The 17,898-nt window shown below is 45.5% G+C and overlaps 1 long non-coding RNA gene across 1 annotated transcript; it reads right to left on the minus strand.

Moving 5' to 3' along the window:
* Nucleotides 1–4,962: 4,962 nt before the first annotated feature.
* LOC117021502 (uncharacterized) lies at nt 4,963–15,092 on the minus strand. Its single transcript, XR_004422875.1, has 4 exons — nt 13,930–15,092; nt 11,848–12,026; nt 10,383–10,491; nt 4,963–5,283 (listed from the first exon to the last, which is right to left on the minus strand). It is a non-coding gene; the product is annotated as an uncharacterized LOC117021502 (long non-coding RNA).
* Between the last annotated feature and the right edge of the window lie 2,806 nt (nt 15,093–17,898).

Here is a 17,898-nt window from a genome sequence, read left to right on the forward strand (position 1 = left end):
CTGTGCTCACGAGTGGTCTCTGAGGCTTGGTGGATGGCATCCGTGACTTTCTCTCCCCTGGATGATACAGGACAATGAACTTCTCAAAATCAACCAGGTATTAAACTGAACAAGAAAGGGAATCTGGTTGTTCCAGACCAGCGAGGAGCTCTTCCACTCCTCTGAATGCCCTTCTCTGTACTTCCTTTCCTTACCTCCTGACCATGGTACCCCATTTCTCAGCCCACATCTGCCCCTCAGTCCTGCTCCTTTATGCTGTCCGAGTCAGACCTCCATCGTCTCCTTCACCTCTATCACCACGTCCTAGTGCTTCTCCTGCGTTGACATTTCCTGCATACTACACTGTGGCCCGTCCCACATGTGCGTGGAACAGGCGCCCGCGGGCCCCGCCTCCGGGCCTGCCCAGGTGACCAGGCTATTCTCCGTCCTACTCACAGGGGCTTTCAAACCAGAAAGCCTGCCCGTCTCCCTCCCCTGCGTGGTTCCCTGCTGCCTTCAGAACCAAATCCAAATGCCCGGGCAGGGACCCAGGGCCCTTGGTGATCGGCTCTTGGCTTTGGCCACTGTCCCTCCATGCCACGTGCACTGAGCACAGAGCTTCACTCTGGGGAAGGTCCAGCCAGTGGTTGTGCCGGATGCTTTCTGCCCCCTCCTACTCCTTTTGTTCTGCTAAATCCCGGTGGTGGGTTTTTTGGGAAAACTGCCCCAGTTATTGCCTTCTGGATATCCAGGTCCCTTGCAAGTTGCCTCTGAGCTCTCCTCGTCAAGAGACGAATCTATTTCCACACCCACTAAATCTGGACCGGCCTGAGACCTGCTCTGACTGTGAAAACGTGCTGGGAGTGCGTTTTGTGGGTTCTGAGCCTGGGCCTTGGACCTTGGGCCTTACTGCCTTGGACCCTTACCCAACCACTGTATCAACTTGACCTTCATTTACGGATGTAAATGAAACACCATACCTGAGGCTTGAGACATGATTTCCTAGGTAGCTTCTGAAGTGCTGGATGGAACAAACCAGAAGTTCCCACTTCCCAGCAGTGATGATCTCCTTATGAGAACATGTTTCTCGAAAAGCATCTCCTTCAACCCTCTCCAGAAAAGGAGAAGAAACACAAGAAGAAGCACCTGGGGCAGAGTCCCAATTCCTACTTCACAGGTGTGAAAAGCGCAGGAGGCTGTAAATCACCGACGTCCTTAGCCTTGCCCCAGTGGGAGTTCTGTGTGCTGGCTGCTCCACTGTCCTCTGTCCGCCTACAGGAGGAAAGGCCAGGCTTGCAGAGGGTGCTCCTGCAGAAGGAAGCAGCGTGAAAAGCACCTTGAATCGGAATGAGTGGGAAACCATTCCAATAAACACATTTGGGCGTTAAAAACAAACAAACAAAAAACCAGAAGCTCCTGGATATTATGCCCCCCATGGATGAAACTTGACCTATTGGGAATGAAAACTGGAGGGAGCCAGACGGATCCATTTCCTCTCCTTTCCTCCACGAACTACTCTGAGGTCCAGTCCCTCTTTGCAAAGCCCCTATGTGAGTGGACGGGGTGCAGAGCAACTGTTGTGTCACTTCAGTCCTTTCCAGAGCACAGGTCAGGGCAGCAACATATCTCAGAGCAAATCTACGTATCTTTCCTTGCTTTTCTCTCACCCTAACTGCTCCAGGCTTGCACCTGTAAAGAAATGGCTAATGTCCTAACTTTTGCCGCAAGTCCAGCTTTCTAGAAGACAAGGCTTAGGCCACAGCCAGGGTGCACATGTCATAGCTAAGAAGCTCATTTCTAATTCAGATGCTACCCAGTCCTCTCAGGAGCCAAGATTCCCAGAAAGCACAAGGATTAGTTTCCTACTGCTGCTCTAACAAAGTCGTCACAAACAGTGGCTTAAAACAATGCACATTTCTTCTCTGACTGCTATGGGGGTCAGAAGTCTGCAATCAGTTTCACTGAGCCAAAAATCACGGTATTAGCAATGGTAGAACCTTCTGGGGGCTCTGAGAGAGGAGAAGGTGTTGATTGCCTTTTTCAGCTTTAGTGATGATGGCCTTTGTCCCTTAGCTTCTGGCCCTTTCCTCCATCTTCAAAGCACATCATTGCAATCTCTGCTTCCATCGTTCAATTGCCTTCAAATCTCCCTGTTTCCCTCTTACCCCGGTGATTACATTCAGGGCTCGTCCAGATAACCCAGGATCACTATCCATCTCAAGGTCCTTAATCATCTCTGCTGAGTCTCTGTCATATAAGTTCACATCACAAGACCCAGCAGTTAGGACCCTGGGATCTGTGAGGGGCCGTCACTGAGCCCCACAGCACACACAGTCCTCATATATTCACCGCAAGTGTGCCAAAGCTGTTGCCTCCCAAAGGGTTCTCAGCAGTAAGTTTCTACCAGTGCCAGGCCTTTATTTCATTTTTAAATGAAAGCCCAGGTTAATAACATAATTCATTGTTAACTGGGACAGATATTCCATCCCATCCTCTCATTGTTTAATCAGTCAAACCTTTGGGAGTTTAATTGTCTTTGGTCATCACAACGTGAAATAGACACTTGGCAATTACGTACATAATTTGACCAATTTGGATGTCAGATGCCCTGATTTTATGTAGATAGGCTGTTTATTTTGCCGAATCCCTATTTCCTTTTGTGCTAGTTAGGCCAACCGGTTCGGAAGCAATAACTTTCCATGGCTTTTAATTAGAAATTAGAGCTTAATACACACAACTGGTATCATACTTAATCTCCTTTATGACCTGCTTTGATGACTTACAGGAAATTCATTAGGCACCAAGAAACTGAAAGCGAATAAGTCGATTCCCCAATTATCTAGGTCTCATTTCCTCCATGCTTTATTCTCATAAAATCTTATTCTTGACTTAAACCAATATAAATATGTAGAATGGGAAAACAAAATGCGATGACAGCCTGGTTTCAAGGCACTCATTTGGTTGTGTTTTTAAAACGTACAGTCTTTCAGGTCGATGATGTGTTTGTTCATTCTGCGAACACATGTGGATTGTATTGGTACACCAGGGAGTCTCCCACGCACGGTACATGTAGCAATGAGCAAATCAAAGTCCTTACCTCTTGGACCTTCCGCTATGCTTAGGAGAGACAGATAATAAACAAACATACAAGTAAATAATGTCTGGTGAGACATGTTATTTAAAATAAAATAAAGCAGGGTAAAGAGAAAGAGCATGATGGCAGGGTGGGGTGTGGGGTGCCATGTCAGACGGGCCCAGGGAAAGGCATGTCTGAGAGGAAACTGAAGGAAATGAGAACACGTGCTTGCACGTATGGGAGATAAGAGCAGAGGGAACAACACCTCTAAGAACTGGAGACATAATCAACAGGAAACGCAATGGTGCTGAGGCAGGTGTGCTTGGGTTGTTGGAGGAACAGCAAGGGGGCCAGAGTGGCTGGAAACGGAGTCATGGGAGACAATGTAGACTGAATGTTTGTGTCCCCCAAATTCATTTGTTGAAACCTAATCCCCAGATGGCATTAGGAGGTGGGGCCTTTGGGAAATGGTATTTTCCTACATGGTCATGAAGGTGGCACCCTCATGAATGCGATTAGTGCCCTTAGAAAAGGGACCCCAGAGAGCTCCCTTCCCCCCCTTCTGCCCTGTGAGAGCACGGCGAGAGCACGGCCATCTGTGAACCAGGACGCGGGCTCTCACCAGACACTGAATCTGCCGGCGCCTTATCTTGGACCTCGTAGCCTCCAGAACCGTGAGGAAATCAATTTCTGTTGTTTATAAGCCCCCCTGTCTACGGCATTTTCTATAGCAGCCCAAATGGACCACGTTAGGAAACAAGGCCGGGGGAAGATTCTACAGGCATTTTTATTTCCCAGCCTAATAGCATCCTATGCCCTCTGTTTTAAAAGGATGCTCGTTGGCTGAGATTTCCTGTATCACACTCCACAGCTCCACAGCAGGCCATGTGTAGGGACGATGGTTGGTAACTGGTCACCGTGGTTCCAGTTAGCTCTGGGCCCACCTCCATGAGCACGATCTCACTGCTTGGTTTGCTCTGTGCAGTGAGTTATATGCATGTGTGTCGCCTCTGCTCAGCTGACCAGGACTGTGGGCTCCTTCCGACAGCGTCACGTCTGCCCAGGTGCACCACCTCCACACACAGTACCTGGCCGGCCTGCAACACGTCTCCATAAAATCGGCCAACGAAAAGGCGAAGCGGGCTGCTCAGCTTCTCCCAGCTGTGTGTCTTCATGAACCAAAGGCAGTGCAGAAACGGGGCATGTGCAGTGTCCGTGGGTCTCGGGGCCGAGGGCACCGCAGGGCACACCTGTCCCGTCAGGCCTTCACTGGTGGGGACACACGGTTGCAAAGGGAATCTCTTCAGAGGTCCCCCCAGCAGCCTCCACCCAGCAGGTTCCGAGGCCTGGTTCTCTGTGGGCCCAGCGGGAAGGCCACTGTGAGGGTTCCTTTTGCGTGTCGATTGGACTGAGCTGACGGATGCTCAGAGCTGCCAGAACAATAGTGCTGTAAAAGTGGGATGTTAAGTGTTTCCTCTCCTTCACGGCACCCCGAGGTCTTCTGCAGTCAGGAGCCACAGAAATCTGAGAACACACGTGAAGGCTGTTATTTCAAGTAACTGAAGAGAAACAAGTGTTGTCATGCCACTGCTATCGCTGACAGGGGTCACAGCTTCTCCTGCCCTCTTTAAAATCCCTTAAAACAGCCCAAACAGGTAACGTTTGCTTTTCAGGCAATGATGAAGCATTGTTTTGTGCTCCTTTTTGGATGAATAAAGCAATCATATCCCACCTCTTCTCCAACTTCGACCCCAGGCTTCGGCGTAAGTTCCCAGGAAGGGGGTTAGGGTGCAGGGGTCACTGTATCACCAACATACCTGCACCACACTCAAAGCCACCTCGCCCAGCCGACATCCAACCAGGGCCGGCTTTGTACTAGTGCAGCCCAGGCTCTGCACTTTGCCTGGCCTCCTGCCCCTCTGACACATTGAGCTTTGTATTTGCCTGAACATTTACCATTCTGGATGGTCTTCATTCCTTACCAAGAAAGACCCAAGCTTCCGTCCGGGATCATCTTCCTGCAGCCTGAAGAACTTCCATTAGCATTTCTTGTAATACACGTCTTCGTTTTCTTTTTTCTGCAAATGTCTTTATTTCATCTTCATTCTAGAATGTTTCTCTGGATACAGAATTCTGGGTTGACAGGTGTTTTGGATTTTTGTTTGTTTGTTTGTTTCCTTTCAGCTCCTTAAAGATGTTGTTCCACTGTTTTCTGGTCTCCGTTGTTTCTAATGAGAAGTCAGAGAACTTTTGAGTTATCGTTCTCCTGTATATAAAGTGACATTTTGCTTTGACTGCTTTCACAATTTTTCTTTATTTTGTTTTTTCACAGTTTGACCATGATGTGCCTAGACATGATTTACTTTCACTTATTCTGCTATTTCAGTGATCTTCTGGTATCTATAAATATTTTCCATCAAATCGGGAAATTTCAGCCATCATTATGTCAAATATTTTTTGTCCCATTTTCTCTCTTCTTTTGGAATTCCTATTACCCATATGTTCGCCACATGTGCTCAGAATCTTCCTGCTTTTGTTCACGCTCAGTGCCTTCATGTAGTATTTCTAACCCCCAGAGTGTATCGCTGTTGCCTACGGAGGACGAGTGTGCTAAAAGGTCACCTGCTGCTACCAGAAGTGAACCCTGTTCGGGATGTTTAGAAGAGGCCATTTAATAACCCACCATTCACTCGCCCTCACTCCCTCTCACGTTCACTCCTTCCTAACTTCCCCCAGCCTCCCAGGAAGTTCAGTCAGTGTGAAAACAGAACTTCTCCAACTGAAAAGTCCCAGTTCCAGCAGTGGTCACGTAGAAAAGGGTTCCTTCTGTTCCTCTCATGGAAATATGATGTAATAAATTAGTAAAAGTCTGTAAAATAGCCCAGTTCTGAATCCACTCATTCTAAAGTCAGAAGGATTTAAGATTCCAGAGGAATAAAAATTGAGTCGAAAGCTGTGGGTTAGGCCCAATTCTTCTGAGAGCCAGCTGTGAGACCTTGCACAAGTTACTTATCTTATCCAGCCAGGAACATGCAAGGAGACTGTCACACCCCACCTGCCTCAGAGATTGGTTATGAAAATCAAATGAGGTTACGCATGGGAATATGTTATAGATTGACATTATTCTACTGGGACTCCCTGAAGTGCAAAGACTGATTCCACCATGTTTCCCCGAAAATAAGATCTAGCCAGACCATCAGCTCTAATGCGCCTTTAATGAGCAAAGATTAATATAATACCCAGTATTATATTATTATATCATATTATATTATATTATATTACACCCGGTCTTATTTTACTATAAAATAAGTAAAATAAGACCCAGTCTTACAGTAAAATAAGACTGGGTCTTATATTAATTTTTGCTCCAAAAGACACATTAGAGCTGCTGGTCTGGCTGGGTCTTATTTTCGGGGAAACGTGGTATGCTCTGGGTCCTGGCATGTAGTTGGGGCTTCTGTAAATGTACAACCGAATGAACTAAATCTAACCCATTCTTTCCCGCAGTGTTTAGGGAGCCCTGTGAGAGGAATGACCACTCACCCACATCCCAAAGGGAGGAGGGTCTGCTTTCAGCAATCCAAAGCTGAAGTCACTTATTTGTAACATCCGAAGTGAAATCTATCCTAATTGACTAGTGTCACTAGATATGCTTCTTAGGATGCTCCCACCCCAGCAGCCTCTTGGGAAGCCTTTAAGGGGAAGCATGAGCCCCTCATGGGAAGCCAGATGGCCTCATTTAATAAGAGGAGAAAAGGACTCAGTGTAAACTATGATAGATGTTTACACAAAGGGAAAGTGGGTGTTTCTTTTTTTAATGTGCGACTTTGACTTTCTTTATTTTCTATAATTGAGCTTAAATTAGATCTCAATTCCCCCACTCTTGCTCTCAGTCGATTCAGAGTTTATACTCATTATGTATTTGCCTAAATCCATAGACTATACAACACCAAGCGGGAAAGTAGGTTTTAAATTCAATAGGAATAGGAACCTGAGAGCTAGGCAAGCTACCGGTGTCCCCTTGGGAGCTTAGCCCTGAGCCAGGAGAGGCTGCTGAGAGAGGAGGTGGGGCCGAGTGACACCTGGGGCGGGGCAGGGCTGGGCTGCAGGGAAGGTAAGCCTCAGGTATAAATAAATGGAAGGACACAGGAAAACCAGAGGCTCGGTTTGGAAGCCACCATTCAACCTGCCCCGGCGTAATACCTCGTGTGCGAAATGAGTTCAATAATTCCCACCTCTTAGACTTTACAACTGTTTTCCAAAAGTCAGCCCCTTCCCCTCCCCAAAAGTCCTCTCTGCCTCCACATTTTTCCCAAGGGAAGGGAACAGCGGCTGCCTGTGTTCAGTCAGTCCTGGGGCAGAGAGTGGACAGTTAGGCTGGATGAGCCCAGAACTGCGCTCCCCGCTTTCTCCAGCTGTTTCTGGCTTCTGTTCCTCGCACCGATCTTCTGACCTTCCTTCTCTGAACACATCGAACTCACCCGCGGGGCTTCTGATAACTTGCTTCTTTTCCTGCCCAGACCCTGGTGTGGTGGCTCTTTCTCATTGTCCAGGCCTCTGCTCAGAGGTCACCTCTTTGAAGAGGCCTTTCCGGACACACACACACACACACACACACACACAACACACACACACACACACCAACCTCGGTTTCCTTGTTCCCAATCACTTCCTATCACATCACTGCTTTCTATTTTTCTCAAAGCTCCTAACACCGTGTGAAATGGTCCTGTGTACTCATGTGACTGCTACTGTTCATCTGTCTGTTCTCAGCAAAACGCAGGCTGCGTGACAGCAGGGGCTCCTCGGCTCACTGCAGCATTCCCAGTGCCTGGAACCCTTTGAAGTTTTGATAAATCTCTGACGAATGAATGCACAGAACAAGGTGGGGATTACATGAAACAATGAGCTTACGCACCAGCAGAGTGTCAGGCCTCTAAACAATGGCGTTTATCATTGTTTACTGTTACCATCATTCCTCTTGTGTTGCAAGTCTGATCTGTTGGATAAGGCAGTAATAACGACCTCACAAAGGGAAAGCAGAAAGCATTGATGTTTTCAAAAGTCACCTTTCTGTTCTCTGGAGGACAAGGGCATGACCTGAAGAGATTCACCACAAAACTTCCAGAAGCAGCGCTGAGAGCTGGGGCGAGCACAAAGCTGATGGCTTTGTGCTAACCAGCTGTGTGCCCTTGAGTAGGTCTCTCAACCTCTCTGAATCTGTTTCCCCATCTAAGAAATAAAGGGAATTCACTAGATGCTGCCTAAGAGCCCTTCTAACTAAAAACATCCTTCATCTCCTCATACTGTTCTTGACTACCTCCTGGAAGCAAAGCAAATAAACTAAAGAAGCAGAGGCAGTCCGGAGGTTCCAGAACTAAATACTGTTGTCAGTTCCCACATGATTGCGCTGCACAGGCTCCTGCTCCCCGGGGACGGGGAGACCCAGAAGAGGTCTCAGAAAGCCTCTTCTGCCTTTGGTTCAGAGCAGAGACTATCTTGCTTTGAACACCGTATTAGCAGTTCTACTCCTGGCTCTCTTTTCACCCGTAAAACAACATTACAAGGTAGGCATTATAGCTCCATCTTCATCATCTCCATTTTACAAGGTGGGGACGTGGGAGAAGACGGGGGTAGAGGACGGGGCGCGGTGCCAAAACAGGTCCCAGCTAAAAAGCAACTGGGTTGGGAGTGGAAACCAGGTTTGTCTCCTCCTCACGCCCTCTGCTCCCCCAGTTGGGTGGGAATTCCCAGCTAGGGGTCCCAAACCTCTTATTACCAGAATCAGTGGGAACATCTTCAAGAGGGTCCAGGGCCCGCCCAGGTCCTCCTGAATCAGAATCTTTAGGGGTGCCGCCCAGATACCTGTCTTTTTCGAAAGCCCTCCCGGTCCCAGTGATACTCGGCCAGACTCGCAAACCACTACAGTATAACGGGCTAAGAAGCCACTTAGCAACTGGAAAAGAGTCCCGGGAATGTTGCCAATACCTTACCGTCGTCATTTTGAACTTCATCCTCCTCTGCCTGTGTCCCTCCCATGGGGCTGCGCCTGTGCCCGCGGCAGGCGCGTCTCCGCAGCGCCCTCTGCTGGACACGCAGTAAAACCTTAACTGCAACCAACTCCCTCGGCCGGGGAGGCTTAGCGGCTCCAAGCCGCGCTTCGCAACCCCTTTATAACGTCAAAAAATGTAATACAACACCTCACGTTGATGTGGAGATGACTACTACTGAGAAAATGCATAGTGATATTCTGTTAATGAACAAATGAATCAAAAATTTGCTTTTAACTACAACAGTACTAGCCACACGCTTGGGAGAAATACACTTACTTGGTTTACTTAGTAGTTTGGGGCACGACCGGGTAAAGAGTTGCTTCCCTAGGAGTTGCCCAGACTTCATTTATTCGTCTACTCTTTCTTTCTTTCCCAACACGTATTTATAGAATGCCTAGCAAATACGAAGCACTCTTCTAGCGCGGAACATGACAAAAAGTCTCCCCTGACGGAGTTTACAGTCTAGTGATGGAGACAGGTAATAAAGGCATGAACGAACAGGTAAGTGTTTACTTACACGTGGTAGGGAATGCTATGAAGGAAAGGCACTAGGTTTTGAGAGCCCCATGTTAGAAAAGACAGTCAAGAGAGAACTCGCCCTGGAGCTGACTTGCAGCCAAAATCTGACGTTTCAGATGCAATGAGCCATGCAAAGCAGGGAGGAGCTTCCAGGGGGTTTGGGGGGTTCTCCTTTGAGGCTCACAGAAAGCCGGAGAGGCTGGGGCATCCCAATAAGGGGGCTGAGCACTGAGCAGCGGCTAAAGGTTAACAATAGGCCCCGACTGTGTGACAGGCTCTGTTCCACCTGCCGTCCACACATGGTCCCATTCGCTCTCCTCCAGTCTGAAGAAGTAAATAATAGTCTCATCTTTTGAATTTTATAGATGAGACAATGGAGGCACAGAGAGATTACATACTTTGCCCAAAGTTCTGTAGACAGTAAAATATCTAGTAAAACAGGATTTAAACCCGGGCAGTCCAGCTCGGCTCGCAGCTTCAATGCTTATCTGTTACAGCAGTGCTCCCTTATCTGGGGGGCACCCATTCCAAGACCCCCAGTGGATGCCTGAAACCGTGGGTAGTACAGAACCTTGTATGTACTATGTTTTTCCCTTTGCATACATACCTATGATAAAGTTTAATTGATAAATCAGGCACAGTAAGATATTAACAATGACTAACAATAAAATAGAACAAGTATAACAATACGCTGTAACAAAAGTTACATGAATGTGTTCTCTCTCTCTCAAAGTATTGCATTGTACTGTACTCACACTTCTTTTTCTTGTGATGGTGTGAGGTAACACAATACACACATGATGAGCTGAAGTGAAGTAGAATTTTTCCACTTGATATTTTTGGACCATGGTTGACCGTGGGTACCTGAAACCACAGAAAGCAAAATCGTGGATAAGAGGGGAACAACTGTACTGCCTTCTAGGCATTGATAAGGGGCTCGAATTTTATTCGAAGAGCAATGAGACATCTTTATAAGCTTTGAAGCAGGGGTTCTGAGTGATCTCTCTTATATTTTAACAAGATTGTACTAACTGGGTAATAGATTATAGGGAGGCAAAAGCAGAAGGAGGACAGATGGAAGGGAAGTACAGTTGTCCAGGCAAGAGATGAAGGTGGCTTAGACAAGGGGGTAGCAGTGGAGATGAAGAAAAAAATGGAAGGATTTAATACAGAAGTGACAGGACTGGTGACAGATTAGATTCAGGATGAGGGAGAGGAAGCTGTGAAAGATGGTGCCCAAGCTCAGAAAACTGGATTATGGACCATTGACCGAGATGGAGGTGGGAGCAAATTTAGAAGAGTGAGTAGAGTTTAATTTTGCACACATTAACTTTGAGATGCTAATGATACATTTAAGTGATAAATCAAATAGGCTACTGAAAAACTCATAGATATCTCAAACTCAGTGTGTGTAAAAGTGAACTCTTCATTCACCTCATTCTAAAATTCAGAAGAGATGTCTAAGCTATAAATGGAAATATGTTGTTTTTAGCATAATGGGTGCTATTTAGAAATGTATATTACTACCTAAGGAGAGAAGAGTCCAAGGACCAAATCCTTAGAAACTCCTACATTTGGAAATTGGATCTGGGAAGAGAAGGGGAGGAGGAAGAGAAGGAGAAAGAGAGAACGAGACAGCAGACAGCCTGAAGAGAGCCAATAAGGACGGAAGAAACGACAAGACAGAAGCAGGCTAGGGCTGTGCTCATATTAGCCTCTGAAAAATGAAGACACCTCCTTCCTGTTTTCTCACACGTGGGGAGGAACTGGCCCAGACTCACATTCAGTGTCAAAATCTAGGCTAGCAAGCAGGGAGCCCAGACACTTGTCTAAGTCCACTCATCACTACAGTAAAGTAGTGGGTGCACCCCGAATAGAAAACATATCCACGCTTTCCCTGTAACGCCTGTCTCCTGTGGGGCTCACAGGGTGACATGGAGGAGTGGACAGGGTGTCACAAATCTTTGGGAGACGGATTCCACTCTGAAGGCAGGTGGGGCTAACCATTATTAGTCCTATTCTTGTTGTCATTTCCTGTGGTGGTGTTCTTTTTTTTTATCTTTCCCTGCCATTGCCTCAGATTTCAACCACTTCTCTTTTCACTTTATTATCTTCCCCCAGAAAGCATGATTTTAGCAATCATTTTATCCCCACACTCCCATAATAACAATAATTTCATTGTTAGTTAATATGCTGGTTACAATGTTCTCTTTCACATACCTTTTGGATGCTTGAGAATGGCTGCCATAAACATTTACGAGGTTTTATCTCCATGGTGGGGAGAAAGATGAATCTTCACTGAAATGTCCAACATGCACAAAGGGAGCTGAACTTCTAGGCAGAGTAGTCTCCGGCTTCTAGCCTGACAGCCCAGAAATCGAAGCCTCATTGGGGAAGGTCTACCATTGAAAAACAATTACCATTTTCTTCATTATGAAAGTGTATTTTACTATAGGATTGAGCTTCTCAAACTGAATGAGCACCCCAATCACCTGGGGATCTTGTTATTATAAATGCAGCTTCTGGTCTGGGGGTCAGGGGTGGGGACGGAGATGCTATATATGTACATATATATGTGTATATATATATTTTTTTAATCGGGGAAGGGGAACAGGACTTTATTGGGGAACAGTGTGTACTTCCAGCATTTTTTCCAAGTCAAGTTGTTGTCCTTTCAATCGTAGTTGTGGAGGGCACAGTTCAGCTCCCGGTCCAGTTGCCGTTGTTAGTTGCAGAGGGCGCAGCCCACCATCGCTTACAGGAGTTGAACCAGCAACCTTGTGGCTGAGAGCCCACTGGCCCATGTGGGAATCGAACTGGCAGCCTTTGGCGTTAGGAGCACGGAGCTCCAACCGCCTGAGCCACCGGGCCGGCCCCAAGGAGATGCTATATTTTTAACAAGCTCCCAGGTGACACTGATATTGCTGGTGAACGGACAATATTTTGAGTGCCAAGGATTTAGCAAACAAACACAGAATAACTAGGATGACACAAATCAACTGTGACTTTGTCTCCTAACACGGCACATGCTGCTTCCCACTCATACTTCCATGCTGAAATAGCTCACAACACTGGGGTCCCTCCCTTTTTTTCCCCTCCCCCCAACAGCACCCAGAGTTCTAGAAAGGGAACAGATCCAGGTGAGGCCCCTGGGGTGGCACGAGGCTGTTTGGAACGGTGGGTGTGGGGTGGGAGAGGGTGGGCCAGAAGGAGTCTAGTCTTGCCGGCCTGGCTTTGCCTCCTTCCTCAGCAGGTGAGTCAGATGCAAGGACACTCAGGTTCAAGAGGGAAAGAGCCGGAGCAAGTGAAAAGCTGTCTAAACAGTTGACATGCACCCCACCCAGGAATTCATTTCACCTTCCCCTCCAAGGCCCACGTGGGGGAACTGCATTTGAAGGGATGCCTTTCCCTAAAACTGTCCTATCTACCTGGGAGGAGAAAGGGAACGCCTCATCTTGATTCAGGACGTGAGACCGTAATCCTCTGTACCTGAACTTTCTACCCCAGGGCCTGTCTACCCGCCCCCATCTCTTATCTCTTCACTACCACCCCCTTCCAACAAAAACAAAAAACCGTACACTCACTTCAAGTGGAAACATTAAAGAGAAAAATATGACCTCCATTTCCAGAGCTTCTGTATCATTCCAAACAGAAACTCTGTTGCCTACCATTTCTTGTGTAAAATGTAGTAATTGGAACCCTTTCTATAAAAAGACACTTTCCTGCTCTGTTATTTGGAAAGGCAGGATAAACGCTTGATGGCTGTGGGGCAAAGGAGCAGCTCCGCGGAGGCTCAAAGCTGTTTCATTTCTTAGCCTGGGAAGTGATGCGAAGGGTGTTTGCAGGGTGGTGAGACATGGGGGTGGGGGGTAGGGACACAGGAGAGCCAAGCAAGAGAAGACATTTCCTGCCACCACAAAACAAGCACACATAATATGCTCATAGAAATAAACAAAATCCGAAGGGAGAGTGTCGGCCTGTCTGTGGAGGAGGATTCAGACATGGGTCTAAAGACAGACAGATGTGTAAAATAACTTCTCAGAGGACGTTCTGGAGCAAAAAGGGTACTTTCGGGGTGCTGGTGATGATCTGTCCAGACCTGGGTGCCTGCGGCACAGGAGCGTTCAGTTTGTAAAAAGCTTTTGGGCTGTACACTTACAATATGTACGCTTTTCAGTATGTGCATTCTACTTCCCTAAAACCTTTTCTGAAAAGTAACAAGTCCCTTCTACTCTTCAGATGTTACTTTTGGGAAATACGCAACTGCTTACTTAGGTTGTTAGAATGCAAAAGAATGCATACCGACGTGTCGAGCTGGAATAGTCCTTTCCACTCATTAATTATCCAAGAAGTGAAATTAGACCTGACTGGTCAGCCTGCTTGTTCTTGACGAGCAGAAGGAAACTGTAGTGACTTCTCCATGTCCGGTGCATCGGGTTTGGCAGTGACCTGGCAACTCCCACAGCTTGGTCCAGGGCATAGGACCCAAGAATAGCCATGGCTGCTGACTGCAGAGTCTGCTTCCAATGAATGGAGCTAAGATGAGAGTTGAATGGATTCAAGATGGCACCTTCTGACAAAAAATGGAGAGAGGAAGAAGAAGGGAGAATGAAAAGAATCTAAATAAAAAGGAATCTTCTATTTAGGTAAAATTATGATCTTTGAGCTATAGGCTCCAATATTCCTCCAAAGAATATGTCACCCCCCCGCCCCCGTTTTTTAAATGTTATGGAAATGAAAACTTAAGTGGAATTTCCTCTTAAACTTTCTGATCTTATTAATTCTGCGATTAGGCCTACATTGAAGAAGGCTATAAGAAATAAGCCATATGAAACCCATAATAAATTTACTGTAGGGGTATTTACTGATGAGAGCCGATGGAAGAAATGTCTGTATGTCTCATTATTGGACACTAAAAAAAATTCCTAGAAAAAATGATTTTTTTTTACACAAAAATGATGGTTAATCTTATAACTACTTATATTCCCACCACCTTGGCCCTCACCCAGGACTTTTTCTTGTTGTTGCTAGAAGAAGCTTCTGACCAATCTGGGGCCCACCTCTAAGGACTGTGCAGGACTGGAAGACACCGTTTGATGCCATCCTCACCTCTGGCTTCATCTGACTGTCTTGCTCTCATTTTTGCTGTGCACCAACTGCCTCGCTAATTTTTGAAGAGGCTGTGTGCTACATAGAACTCAGTAAGCTGCTACCAATAGTTTTTCAAGCAAGGCAAAGCATAAGGAAAAGAAATCGATATATTCTCCAAATTATGTTATCTCTAATTCCCACGCAGTGCGCTCTTCACTTGAAAGAGTGGAGAGTAGGAGATAAGCTATCTTCCTCCTGCAGCGTGTCAGCAAGCATCCACCCACCCCTTCTTCACGGCTAAGAAGTACTTGCTGCCATTTTTAACAAAATAATTTATGGGTAAGTTTTTCAGATCAAAACCACAGTAGCGCGCGTGCGCGCGCGCGCACACACACACACACACACACACACACTATGCTTATTAAGTGAGCAGAAAACCCATTTCCTCCCAGCCACAGAACTTAGAAATAGATCTCCCTTAGCTCTTCTCAGGCATATATGCTTCTTATTTCTTTGGTTCATTGTCCTTATAAATTGTCGATGTACAATATAAATTCCTCCCCCATACTTCATTTGTATTATTATCTTAGATATTTATGAGAAGAACGTTTTAGAAGTTAAATGTGACATTACATGTGAAAACATTATTGTGATGAGTTACAATCCAAGCATGAAATCAGCTGCAAGTTCCCCATCCATGCTTTTCCTCACCCAGCTGTCCCCCAGTTAGCCAGTTATCAGTTTGATGCATAGCCTTCTAGACTGTCCTCTGTGGTTTTGCAAATATATACGTGTCTATAGCAATATACTGATTTTATTATGTGTCTGTGTGTTTAATGAATGGTTTGCTGTACATGTGTTGTTTTATCACTTGCTTTTTCCACTGAACAATATGTCTTAGAGCTCTTTTCTGCTCCGGGGAAGAGCTCTTTTCTGTTAACTTATCCAGACAGCCTCCTCTGGCCACCAGCTGCTGGTCTTCCATCTTTGTCAGTCAATGGCACAACCGAAAACCCAACTTGCTGGTCATACAGGAATTCAGTTTAAAGTTATTCTGTAAACAAACTCAGGCTCAGAGAGGTTACGTGACTTGCCTGAAGTTATGCAGCTATAAGTTGCAGAACAAGAATTTGAACCCAACTATTCTAACTTTGAAACTAGTGTACTTATCAGTGTGGATGAGAAAGCTGTCTTTACATGTCTTATGTTATGTCTAGTTTTCCCTGAAGGCATCATGTGATCCAGGAAGACGCATGTATTGACCTTAGAGCCCATAATGGGTCCCGGACCCAGGTTCTTCCACCTTCTAGCTGTGTGACCTTGGGAAGTCATTTAACCTCGCTGTGCCTCACTCTCTCACATACAAAATGAAGGAAATAAGTGGTCTGTCTCCCTCACATGGCTGTTATGAAGAGCCAAAAGTAGTAATATACTCAAAAGCCCTTTGTAAATTGGAAAGTACTCTAAAGATGATGAATATTTGAAAGTGAAATGATTTTATCCTTCTGTGAAATGTGTATTCATAGTCTATGTACAATATAAATTCTTCCCCCATACTTTATTTGTATTATCACTTAGGTATCTATAGAAAAACATTTTAGAAATTAAATGGGACATTACATGTGAAAATATTATTGTGATCAACTACAATCCAAGCATTAAATTAGCAAAAAGTTCCCCTGGTCCTTGCTAGGATTAATACATATGTATGTATTTTCTGTCTCTGGTTCCTGACACGGAGCTCCTACAACCCTTGTAAACAGGGGTGCTAGGAAAACCTTTTGTTCTAATATTTAATCTGACCTGGTATCTGACACAATACCAGGGCTCAATGCCCTGTAGGAGAGTCTGGTGACAGAGGCATCACATGGTGGGCTCCTGGATGACTTCAGGACGGGGCTGGTCACCAGAACGACCAGCCGTGATTAGAACCTTGGACCTGTCTCTGCTGGGAAGGGGAGAGGGGCTGGAGATGGAGCTAATCATCAGGCCTACATGATGAAGCCTCTAGAAAAATCCTGCAAGTACCTGGTTCGGAGAGCTCCCGGGTTGGTGAATACAGCTCTGTGCTGGGAGAGTGGTGTATCCCAACTCCACGGGGACAGAAGCTCTTGTGCTCGGGGAGATCCCACAGACCCCACCCTATGAATCTCCTCTCTTCATCTGGCTGTTCATTTGTGTTCTTAAAAAATCCTTTATAATAAATCAGCAATAGTAAGTAAACTATTTTCCTGGGTTCTGGGAGCTGCTCTAGCAAATGGCTGACGAGGAGCGGGTCATGGGAACCTCCAATTTGTAGCCACGTCAGACAGAAGCTGCAGGTGACCCGGGGACCTACTACTTGCAATTGGCATGTGAGTGAGGGGCAGTCTTGTGGGACTGAGCCCCTCACCGGTGGGATCTGGATAGTTAAAGCGTCAGAATTGAGTTGAATTACAGGACATCCAGCCGGTGGTGGAGAATTGGTCGCAATGGGGATAAAACCCCACACATCAGGTGTCGGAGGTATTGTATGTGAAGGTAAAAGAAAACGGTGTTTGTTTCCCTAGGCACCTTCACAGAACTATGAAGAGTAAGGCCACTTGTAAATGTGTTTCCTTAGCAACATCTAAACATTTGTTTCACAATGAATTCTCTTTACACTGTTATAGTTTGTGAAAATACTATCAGCCTCTATACCTATAGTAAAGGATATACAATATAGCGTAAGACAAAAATGGGCTAATAAAAAATTATGTTCAAACAGATTTCCATAAGTAGATTTATATTATATGTATGATATCTAGGAATGTATGTATTTTTATAATTATATTTATATATTTAAATTATATCTATTTATACATCAGATTACACATTTTAAATATATTTTATATTTTTATTATATTTGCATCATATATATTCCTATATACATTTCTATAACTTTACTTCTTGGACTTTCGAACAAATTTTTACATATATGATATTTCAGATAGAATTCAAACTTAGCTTTAAAAGCCATTATAAATTACTATGCACTAGTGTGCCCTATGAGATCTAAAAAAATTTGCTTTTCCATAATTAACATTCCAGTGACTTCTGCTAAGGCAGACTTGAAAAATAACTGTTGCCATAACAACAGCTTGTTTTCTTCTGTTTGTCTCAACTATGTAATAAATTTCAAAGATGACTTCGACCAATTAA

Source organism: Rhinolophus ferrumequinum, chromosome 4 (genome assembly GCF_004115265.2).
Source record: "Rhinolophus ferrumequinum isolate MPI-CBG mRhiFer1 chromosome 4, mRhiFer1_v1.p, whole genome shotgun sequence".
Classification (NCBI taxonomy): Eukaryota; Metazoa; Chordata; class Mammalia; order Chiroptera; family Rhinolophidae; genus Rhinolophus; species Rhinolophus ferrumequinum.